Below are 11,446 nucleotides of genomic sequence, written 5' to 3'. Positions count from 1 at the left end.
CACATGTTGGAGAGAATGTGGAGAAAGGGAACCCTCTTGCACTGTTGGTAGGATTGCAAATTGGTACAGCCACTATGGAAAACAGTATGGAGGTTCCTCAAAAAACTAAGAATTGATCTACCATATGATCCAGCAATCCCTCTACTGGTTATTTACCCCGAAGACTTGAAAACTCATATCCGAAAAGATATCTGTGCACCAATGTTCATAGTAGCATTATTCACAGTGGCCAGGACATGGAAGTAACCGAAGTGTCCTACAACAAATGACTGGCTAAAGCAGCTGTGGTACATATATACAATGGAATATCACTTAGTCCTAAGAAGAGATGAAATATTGCCTTTTGCAACAAAATGGATGGACCTTGACATAATCATACTAAGCAAAATAAGGCAGACAGAAAAGGTTGAAAATCACATGACTTATATGTGGGTTATAAAGGTTGAAAATCACATCACTTATATGTGGGTTATAAACCTAAAAGCAACAAATGAACAGGACAAACAGAGACTCATGGACATGAACAATGGACTAGTGGTTACCAGAGGAGAGGGAAGGGGGAGGGGGAACAAATAAAATAAAATGTTAAATATAAATAAATACAAAAAAATAAAATACAATATAGCTGGGAAAAAAAAGAAGTCTAATTGCAAGTCTATATAGGTACCGTATGCTGCTCTCTGGAAGCTATGAGACTGTATATTTATCCACAAAGATAAATATATCACAACTTTCATCAGAATGTATCTAGGTGTGTCTATCAATCTTCTTTTAATATTCTTGGTATATTTTTTTCCATTCATAAAGTCAGATACATCTACCTAGAAAAAATTCACTATTTTCTTCCTTCGTTCCTTTCATGGTATTCTGGTTTCATTCCACTGTAAGGTAGAAATGGGAAATCTGGCATCTACTGCAACTTGCAAGCAGAGCAGAATGGGGAAAAGGAGCTGTTAGCACAGCCAGAACCCCTGAAACTGTGCCACATCTTCCCATAAGCGCTCTGAAAAGGTATACTTCCTGATCATCCCTATTACGCAAGTGAAGAAACAGAGGCCAGGGAAAGAAGGTTTGATTTATATTTGCCGTACTTTGTCTCCTGATATATCTTTCTGTTTGGCTTCGGCTGCCTAAGACTCTGTCTGTTATACTCCTACTCTCATGATCTCTGTTCTCTCTGGTTATTTCTCTTCTTCCAGTTTCTATTCCCTTCCGGAACTCCTATTAGATGTAAATGGTTCTTTGGGATCTATTTTCCATGCCATGGCTAATTTTTCCTATTTTCTATGTTTTAATATTCAGGAACTGATTGCTTATTTTCAAGACAGTCTATATTTAAATGGCATGATACTTTCCTAACTCTAAGCATACTACTACTAATTTTAAAATTTTCTTCTGTTTCTTACATTAACTCCATTGCTTCAGGTTTAGTTCTTGATTTGTTCAGTCTGAGCCATCTCTTACATCTTATTGATTTCCCACAAATGCTTAGTGATTTCTGTTGTCTGTTCCTATTATAACTGTACTCCTGTAGTAAATTCACATTTGTAACTAACCCTATAATTCAATTGTACATTTATACCCAGTACTTGTGTAATACGACAATAACTGTAAGTTCTTTGATTTGCAATTCCAGATTCTTCAATCTATTTTTAGTCATATACTTTAGGTGTTTCATTTCCCCTAACAACCACTAACTTGAATAACACAGTTCTTACCTAAGTGTTACACAACGAGCTTCAGGGACTGATTATCACCAGCTCTGATAGACTTGTCCAACAGACAGTTAAAGAAGTAGTAACAGTCTGGTAGATTATCACAGTTGTGTAATCCAAGGAGTAAAAAACAATAATATGGTAATGAGTCCTTAAGTCTTGAAATCATAAGTTATGTCTTTTACCAATCTTTAATGTTATATGTTAAAATAACAATTTCTACTCTTTAAAAAGAAGGCTTCACGTTGGTTAAAATGTAATTTTCCACCTACCTTATGATTCAGCCATTCCATAGCGCGCAGAAATTCATACAGATGTTCACTAACACACTTACAAAAATGTTCATAGTATTCTTTAAAACACATAATACACAAAAATTTGCCATACTTTGGAAACACAAATATTCATCAACAGAAATGTAGTCATATAATCATACAAAGGAATATTTAACATTGATAAAAAGAATGAACTGTTACACAAAATATCATGGGTGAATCTCACAATGTGCTGAGCATACTGTATAATTCCATTAATATGAAGCCCAAAATAGACAAAACGAATAGATGAAGACAGAAATCTGGATAGTGATTAGGGGACAGAGGCATAATTGACTTGGAAGAAGCAGAGGGAAACACCTGGGATGACAGAAATGTTCTATAGTTACAACTTGATCTAGATGGTGGTTACACAAGTTAATATATAAAAATTCATTGAGCTGTACAGTTAAGATTTATGTGCTATTTGACTTCATATATACCTCATGAAGGTATATACCACTATAAAAAAGTTAAGAAATAAATGTAATTTCCAAACTGGCTGGAACTAAAACTGTGCTTATTTATGTCCAAGTTATCTGAGCCATAAATTGGAAATTCAACATCTTTTTTTACATTCGTTTAGTCACATGACAATTTCAAACGCATGGTATCAAAATAATACAAAATGTTAACATTTCTCAGTCATAAAATACTGGGTTTCCCACTTCCAATTTCGAAAATACTATTTTAATATAGCATGAAAAAACATTAATTTCACCAGAAATAAAGACCCAGCTCCTAAGATCCAGGCATCACATGTTAAGTCTCAAGAGCAGGCTGAAGGAAAAAAACTTAAGATTTATAATCAAATTTTCATTCTGTCAATAACATCATCAGAAATAAAAGCTTCACTATTGTGTTTACAAATTAGTCCTCAGCAAGTTGCTCAAGAATAATGCAATTTTCAAGATGAATTATAAAAATGCAAGAGGCTTCTCTTCTCGAAGTCTCCTCGGCCCCGCTAATTCCTATACAAATGTGCGTCTTTAAAGGCGCCTGCCAGAGACAGGGGCTACTGTTAGAGAATACTATTTTAACGTAATAAAGAAGGAACAAAGTTTACCCACTGAAAGGAGCAGATATCGTGGCGAGCAGAAATTTTTGGTTTAAAAAAATGTACAAAAATAAAACACAAGCAAACCAACATCTCCGGCAGCACGGTTCTCAAAACAAAACTCAAACCGCTCAGAAAAACCGTGGCTTTTCCTGACACCAGAGAAGACTTCGGAGAGCTAGTTCGTGAGGCGATCCTACGGGACAGGCTCCCCTGAGGGCTCGTAGGTGAAGTGACCCGACCCGGACAGGGATTCACGGTCCCCGAGCCGCGCCCGAGCTCGAGTCGTCGGAGCCGCAGGCGGGCGAGGACGGGTAGACCGGGTACTTACCGCACTCGCCAGTCTGCGCACAGAAGCAGCCGCCTCTCCAGCCGGACACACCCGAGAGGCGCCCTGCCACCGGAGGCTATGCCACCTCGCCGCCCACCCGCCCGGGCCACCGGCATGCGGACGCCGGCCACTTCCGGCGTGAGTGAGGAAATGAGGCCGCAGTTGTGCAGCGCGCCCGCTCCGCAGCTCCGCCTCCGTCCCGCCCCAGCCCTACAGCCCCGCCCATGGCCACTCTATCTCAGAGGGCCGGATTGCTGGCTGTGCAGGAGGGCGTGCTTCATCGAGGATGTGTCACTGTCCTGCCCCAGAGCCCTGTTCTGGGAACCTGAAAGAGAGATGAGTGCCTGCGTGGGCACTGAGCTAAGGACTGGCTGGCTAATCGCCAGAGGTATCTCAGCATCCTCCCTGAGCTGCAGCTGCTTGTGAGACCCCAGTAAGGGAGCCCTGGGCTGCCAGTGATCTTTAGTCTAGTTATCCCTCTCCTTTGCACCTGAGTCTCCTTACACGTGAAATGAGGGAGTCGAGGTAGACATTCTGGGAAATGACTCCTTGGTCTCACATTGTATGAGTTCCATAAAGGAAAAAGAAAGCGCCTCCCTGACATCCCCTCCATTCAGCTGCTTATTCCAGAGACTTCTCATGGCACTTTGTCCCACCCTGAGCATCTTCTTACACCATATACTAGAATAAACTGAAAATTGCATTAAAGACTATAATGTAAGACCAGAAACCATAAAACTCCTAGAAGAAAACATAGGCAGTAAACTGTCTGACATTGCTCTTAATATTTTTTTCTGATATGTCGCCTTGGGCAAGGAAATCAAAAGAGATAAACAAATGGGACTACATCCAACTAAAAAGTTTTCACAGCAAAGGAAACCATCAACAAAACAAAAACTAACCACAAAATAATGAAAAGTAGAGATTCATGGAACTGGAATATGAACTGAGAAAGAGAGATGAGTGGGGGTAATAAAAAGTAAACATGATGAAAAAATGGGCAGAGGATCTGAATAGACATTTTTCCAAAGAACACATACAGACACACTGCAAATAAGTATATGAAAAGATGCTCAATATCACTAATGATCAGAGATATGCAAATCAAAACCACAGTAAATACAACCTCACAACTATTAGAATGGCTATTGTCAGAAAGACAAGAGATAAATGCTGGCAAGTATATGGAAAAAAGGGAAGCCTTATACCTTGGTGGTGGGAATGGAAATTGGTGCAGCCATTATGGAAAACTGTATTGAGGTTCCTCAAAAAATTAAAAATAGAACTACCATATGTCCCAGCAATTCCACTTCTGGATATTTATCTGAAGAAATTTATTAACACTGATTTGAAAAGATGTATGCACCCCTACGTTTATTGCAACACTATTTACAATAGCCAAGATATGGAAGCAGCCTAAGTGCCTGTCAGCTGACAGTTGGATAAAGAAGATGTGGTACATGTATACAATGGAATATCACTCAGCCATAAAAAAGAATGAAATCTTAACCATGTGCAACAACGTGGATGGGCCTGTCGGGTATTTCATTGAGTGAAATAAGTCAGACAGAGAAAGACAAATTTCATATGATATTGCACATATTTGCAATTTAAAGAACAAAATAAACAAAACAGGAACAGACTCATAAATATAGAGAACAACCTGATGGTTGCTGGATGGGAAGGAGATTGGGAGGATGGTGAAGGGACTAAGAAGTACAAATTGGTAGTTACAAAATAGTCAAGGGGATATAAAGTACAACATAGGGATTATAGTCAATAATATTGTAATAACTATGTATAGTGCCAGGTGGGTAGTAGACTAATTAGGGGAATCACTTTGCAAATTATATAAATGTCTAACCATTTGCTCTACACTGGAAACTAACATAAAATAATATAGAACATCAATTGTAATTGAAAAATTTTTAAATGAAAACAAAAGAGAATTCTTAGTTCAGAAAGAAACAGGGAAGAGCTCACACAACTAACTGTGGTATGAAACCATGTATGTTTGCAAATTTATAAAAGGTTTGTAATTATTTACTCTGCAAATAAACATTAAAATGTTTGTGTTTTTATGTCGACTCTAAACCTTCCCAGGCTTGTAGAAAATCTGTTGCTGTGTAATACAGCTGAAAGAATTATGTGATCTAATGCTCAAATAATCTACTGGAGGACTTTGCCAGATGGGTGGGGGTTTGGAGGCTGGGTGAAAAGCGTGAAGGAATTAAGAAGTACAACTTGGCAGTTACAAAATAGTCACAGGATAGTGAAGTACAGCATAGTGAATATAATCAATAATATTATAATAAGTATGTATGGTGCCAGGTGTGTACTAGACTTATTGGGGCGATCAATTCATAAGTTACAGAAATGTCTAACCACTATGGTATGTACCTGAAACTAATATAATATTGAATGTAAACTGTAATTAAAAAAAAAAAAAAACTAGTAAAAAAAACGCAAACAAAAATACTTGTGGTCCTGCAGATTAGCAGTGACATGGCTTATTCCACAACCAACCATCTACTGACAAGGACCCTTGTAAGTATTATAAACAGAAAATACACTGGGGAAAAATTTGTCCCATTTTAAGAGACAAAGAAGAATCCCTCAAGTCAGATTAATGAGAATGTTCCAAGGAAGAAAAAGCACCCAATATCCTGCCACACCTTTAAATACAAAGATGAAGTAACTATAAATATAGATGGTATGGTAGTTTCCTAGGTCTCCTGTAACAAATTACCACAAACTGGGTGGCATAAAACTACAGAAATTTATCAAGGATTCAAGAGGGCCAATACTCCCTCCAAAGGCTCTGTGGGAGGATCCTTCCTTGCCTCTTCTAGCATCTCGTTGTTGTCAACAATTCTTAGTATTCTTTGGCTTATAGATGCATCACTCCAATCTCTACCTCCATCTTCACGTGGTATTCTCCTCTGTGTCTTCCCTGTTTCCAAATTTCCCTCTTTTTCTGAGAACACCTGTCTTTGGATTAGGGCCTGCCCTTATCTAGTATGATCTCATTTAACTTGATTGCATGTACGAAGACCCTATTTTCAAATAAGGTCAAATTCACAGATTCTGGGGTAAGGACTTGAACATACCTTTTCAGGGACACAGTTCTACCCACTGTATATGGTAACCTCATGAATTTCTGGTACATACAGGCACTAGTCTTTCTGCATTAAGTCCTGCTACCTTTGCTCAACCTCTTCCTTGGAGTAAACATGAACAGACACAGGTAGTAAGCATTTCGAATAACCCACAGATTTTGTTTTTCCCAACCTTTAACTGTAAGCCTGGAGTCCTTGATTGAAAAACATTCCTTCCAGCTCCGTGATACCCCCCTGCAAATTTAATATGGAGAGACTAACTTTGCAATTTTAAATGTACACCAGAGTATTTGGGACTATTTGTAAGATTCTAGAGGACTCCTCTATCCATAAGCAAGTTCATTATGCTCTGAATGTACCTTTGATTTCCCCATTATATTTGAAACATACCCCAGATAAGTATTTGACACTGTACCCAACACATATCAGAAAAATAATTGGAGCAGAACCTGTTAAAATTCAGATAGAGCCTATCAACCATTATCTAAACTTCCCCAATATCTGTTGAAGCCAAAAGTAAAAGAAGGGATCACACTCATAGTTGAAGCCTCAGATCCAAAGGTCTTCTCATGCCCTGCAGTAGCCCTTGTAATACACCCTCCCTGGCAGTAAAGAAACCAAGTGGATAGGGACATCTATTTGTTGAAGACTGCAGGGCCACAAACAAATTGTTATTCCTCATTTCCTAACTCTAATACTATCCTGCAAGTCATTTGCTGAAGCCACTTGCTGTAGTGAACTTTTGCTCAACTTTTTTCAGTGTGCTTATAGAAATTTTTTTTGTGTGTATGTATAGTAAAATATACATAACCTAAAACTTATCATTTTAAACATTTTTAAGTGTACAGTTCAGTAAGTACATTCATATTGTTGTGGAACCATCACCACTATCCAACTTCAGAACTTTTTCATCATCCCAAACAGAAACTCTGTCCTCAATAAACACTAACTTTCCACTTTCCCTTCCCCCAGCCCCTGGCAACCACTGTTCAATTTTTGTCTCTGTGAATTCACTACTCTTAAGTACCTCATGCAAGTGAAAGTGTACGTTATTTGTCTGTGTGTCTGGCTTATTTCACTTAGCAAGTTTTCAAGGTTCATCCATGTTATAGTATATGTCAGAATTTCATTCCTTTTTAAGGCTGAATAATGACAGTCAATACCTTTTTACCTTCATTGGGGAAAGATAACAATCCTCCTGGACAGTCATGCCCCAGGGGTTTACTGAAGCTCCTTGTTTTTTCTAGGTATTTAATCAAGACTTAAATGATCTAAATTTCTCTTGTGATTCAGTTCTGACACAATATGTAGATCATCTCCTACTTTGCTGAGAGAAAAAGGGTTCCACTTATACTGTCTTAGCAGAAAAGGGACATAAAGTTTCAAAAGATAATGACAGTTTTGCCAAAACATAGTCCATTATTTAGGGCACGGCTCATCTAAAGGGGGAAAAGCACTCCCTTCTGATAAACTAAAAACTACCAAAATCTATCCTAGACTCCCTCACAAAATCACATTTGAGAGGAATTTGAGGTATAACTATATATTGCAGACAAATTTTTCTGTGATTGTGACATTTTGTGTATTGACTAAGTTCTCAGAAAGAGGTTCTCTCCTGTGAAAGCCCACCTTCTGAAACCTGAAGGCAGCTCTTCAATGACCTTCTTCCCTAGACATCCATAACAACGTAAAAACCTTTGTCTATTTATGTATGAGTGATCTGGACCAACCTTTGAAGTTTCATGGGAACCATCCAAAAACCCATTGCTTACAATAGCCTTCCCTTGACCTGGAGCAAAGACTTATTCCTCCTTTTTTAGGGCAAATGATGAGCTAGTTCTAGGCTCCTCACTTGGCCTCATGATTTTTCCTATAGGACAGACATTACTATTGACTGAGAACACAATACTTTTCAGCTAAATGCTTAACCTCTTATTAAATTCTATTACTCTCTTCCTTTCACATTACTTTTCACTGCTGCAACACCCTGAATTCTGCACTCTCCTTCCCCTATCAGAAGAAGGGGGGAGCCTTGTGATAATCCTACCTCAAATAATTAGGGAACTCTCTGTATCTCACTCAGATTTCTTAGTCTCTTATTGAGAACTCTGACTTAATACCGTTTGTTGATGGATCACACCTCAAAACTAAAGCTGGAAGTTATCAAACAGCATATACGATCAGTAATTTAAAGTCTCTTTTAGAATATAGTCCTCTACCTGCGGTAAAATCAGCCCAGATGGCAGAACCTATTGCATTTAAGAGAGCTTGTCAACTAGCCAAAGACTAGACAGTAAACATATATACAGATAGCAAATATGATTTTGGAGTAGAACATCACTTTGGGATACCAGAACTCCCACAAAAATGCATAGCAAGTTAAGCAACTTTTAGATGCGCTCTGCCTCAGAAAGAGGTGGCTATTATAAAGGTTGAGAACTATGCAAAAAGAGACAATGTTGAGCTAAAGGAAATCTCCTAACAGATTATCCTGCCAAACAAGTAGCCTTAACCAAGTTTATGATCCTATCTAAACCCTCAAAGTATAAATCTCTGCAGGGACTGAAAGAGCCCATTATAAAATATCAACATTTAGTCCCTGATTCTGAAAAGAGAGCGGGAGGAATCTGTACTCTTCATTTAGATAATCTCTGGTGCCACAAGATAGTTGCTTGCACCAGATGAGTTCAAATAGATATTATCTAAATTTCTCTGTGAAACCACTCATAAGGTACAAATCGATTACCAGCTTAAATCGCTGGAGGAGAAGCTTTAAAGATACTAGATGTTATTTTTGGGTCATATGTCACCAGTCAACAACATAAGCCTGGAAAAACTAAAGGTGGGATATAGCCAGGAACCAAACCTCAAGGACCCTTTGAACACCTTCAGATGGATTTTATCTCTTCATGGGATTTGAATGTTTTAGATTTGAATATGTCACATAAATGAAACTTTAGGGCATCAAACTGAGGATTTTTGGCAATCTAAAAGCAGCTGACTTAAGATCTGTAAAACAAACACATGACCTAGGATAGTAGACAACTTAGGCCCAAGATGTTGGACCAAGACCCCTAATTCCTGTTTTATTTTTTATCTGCTTGCATGTAATCATTCTTCTTATTTCTCATAACCCCCTGGTTGTCATCCACCAGGAATGGCCCTTTTCCTCTCTTGTCTCTCTTTATATAATTGTTAGGTCAGAACATACTAATTCTAATGCCATTGTTAGGTTATCCCAATCAGTAGGCATTGCCCTAGATCTTACCAACTGTTGAATTTGCTATCCATCACCAAACCCCCACAATGAAAACCTCTGGGAAACTCCAGTCTCATCAAAGGAGGGAATTATAGGGAATTATAGCTGATGGCAGATCCATTTGCAGCAACATAGACAAGTGACTTTAAACAAGTTAACCTGTGACTTTGCTAGTATCCTGTTCTCCCAGAAAAAGAACCAGTTATTAGTCTATCGATCACACCCCAAGTAATTCTAAATTTGAATTTAACAACCATCATAGGGTGATGAGCCAAATACTTGCTGCTTGTAAGGGATAAATAGAAGTCCAAATATGTAATCAGCTCATGGAAAGCTTGGCTCTGGCCTTTTATGAACAGATTCCTTTTCCTAGCTCTCCATGTTTCACTGCCAGATATTATAACTTTTGTTAGGATGCCTGGTCCTGTTTGCTTCAGACTAACATCTCATGCATGTAAATAGTATTAAGACTTGTCTGTACACAGACTAATAAATCTGAATTATTTCTATAAATCATCAAGGTTGAAAATTCTGATTCAGACATGAGCTCCAAAACAAAGCCACCCTTGATTATTCAGCATTCTTTCTGGGGGAATTACTGACTCATTGTATAGCAGATTCCCATTGGTGAGAATTATACATCTAGGATTGTAATAAACTTATCACTAACTCTGGCAGAAGTCATTGGTGGTACCACCTCTTCCCTAGATGAAATGCAGATCAATCTCAGCTCTTTGGCATGAGCAGTGATGGACATTGCTCTGGATTTCTTATTGGTTAGTCATGGTCTGTGACATTCCTAACGCAGTTCTTGGATCAATGAAATGGGGAAGATGGGACAGGTGATACAATGCCTTAAGGCAAAAGCTATTTGGCTCTCTAAAGTGGTCCCTCATGGCCTATATAGGGCTTGTTCTTGACCTGGGTTAGAGTTCTTGGTTCAAAGCATCTTACAGGGATTAATTGTTCTTATCTTTGTCATAGTGGTCATAATACTGGTCCACTGCATTCTATCCAGAGTCTGAAATGCTTCTGCACAGCCATTTTCTTATCAGATGATCACCATGATGATCAACAGCAAGGTCAAGAAGATCTCATGATGCAGTTGACCATGGAGATCACTGAATAAATCTATCTCTAAGTGGTGAAGATCTGGATTTTTTTTTTTTTTTTACTTCCCTGAATGTATCAACCTCCAAGCAAGAAAATGGCTAAGAGTAAGGACTGAGAGATTGAATATGCAGACCGACCACACATTACTGAAGAACTCTGACCCACCATCTCTGCAGTAATCAACCCAGAATGGTCAAGACTTGGTCAATGACTGTCAGCTTTCCTATTTTTTGCTCCAAGTCAGAACCAGCCTGAGAAAGCCAAATATGTTTCCCAAATGAATCATGTAAGATGCCATTTCTAGTTAGCCTGCTTCCAGCTACCCCATTCCAACCTCTCATCACAGCACACCTGGAGCCTCTCCACACCTTTTTTCCCCATCAAGCTTTCCCACTTCTCTGCCAGCCTTTTGAGTCTCTGCCAAAAATAAGTGATAGTGGCAGAGTCTCTTGCTATAGCAAGTTTAGAATAAATAGCTTCTGCTTGTTCTCATTTGGGTGGTCTTTATTCCCGCAAAACTAGATTACAGATAATTTGA

General features: G+C 38.6%; 1 protein-coding gene across 4 annotated transcripts in view; it reads right to left on the bottom strand.

Annotated features, from left to right (window-relative positions):
- Positions 1-3,575, bottom strand: part of CSGALNACT2 (chondroitin sulfate N-acetylgalactosaminyltransferase 2) — a 44,083-nt gene extending 40,508 nt beyond the window's left edge. For 3 of the 4 annotated variants that reach the window (XM_006908368.3, XM_025044330.1, XM_015586610.2), the window contains exon 1: positions 3,418-3,575. The gene's annotated coding sequence lies outside the window, so the exon portion shown is untranslated. Of the gene's footprint in view, positions 1-1,718; positions 1,738-3,417 lie in introns of those variants that run through there. The other variant, XM_025044329.1, reaches the window with a different exon arrangement.
- Between the last annotated feature and the right edge of the window lie 7,871 nt (positions 3,576-11,446).

Source organism: Pteropus alecto, unplaced genomic scaffold (genome assembly GCF_000325575.1).
Source record: "Pteropus alecto unplaced genomic scaffold, ASM32557v1 scaffold333, whole genome shotgun sequence".
Lineage (NCBI taxonomy): Eukaryota > Metazoa > Chordata > Mammalia > Chiroptera > Pteropodidae > Pteropus > Pteropus alecto.
The sequence above is the reverse complement of the archived record's forward strand: the minus strand, read 5'-3'. Positions and strand labels throughout refer to the sequence as shown.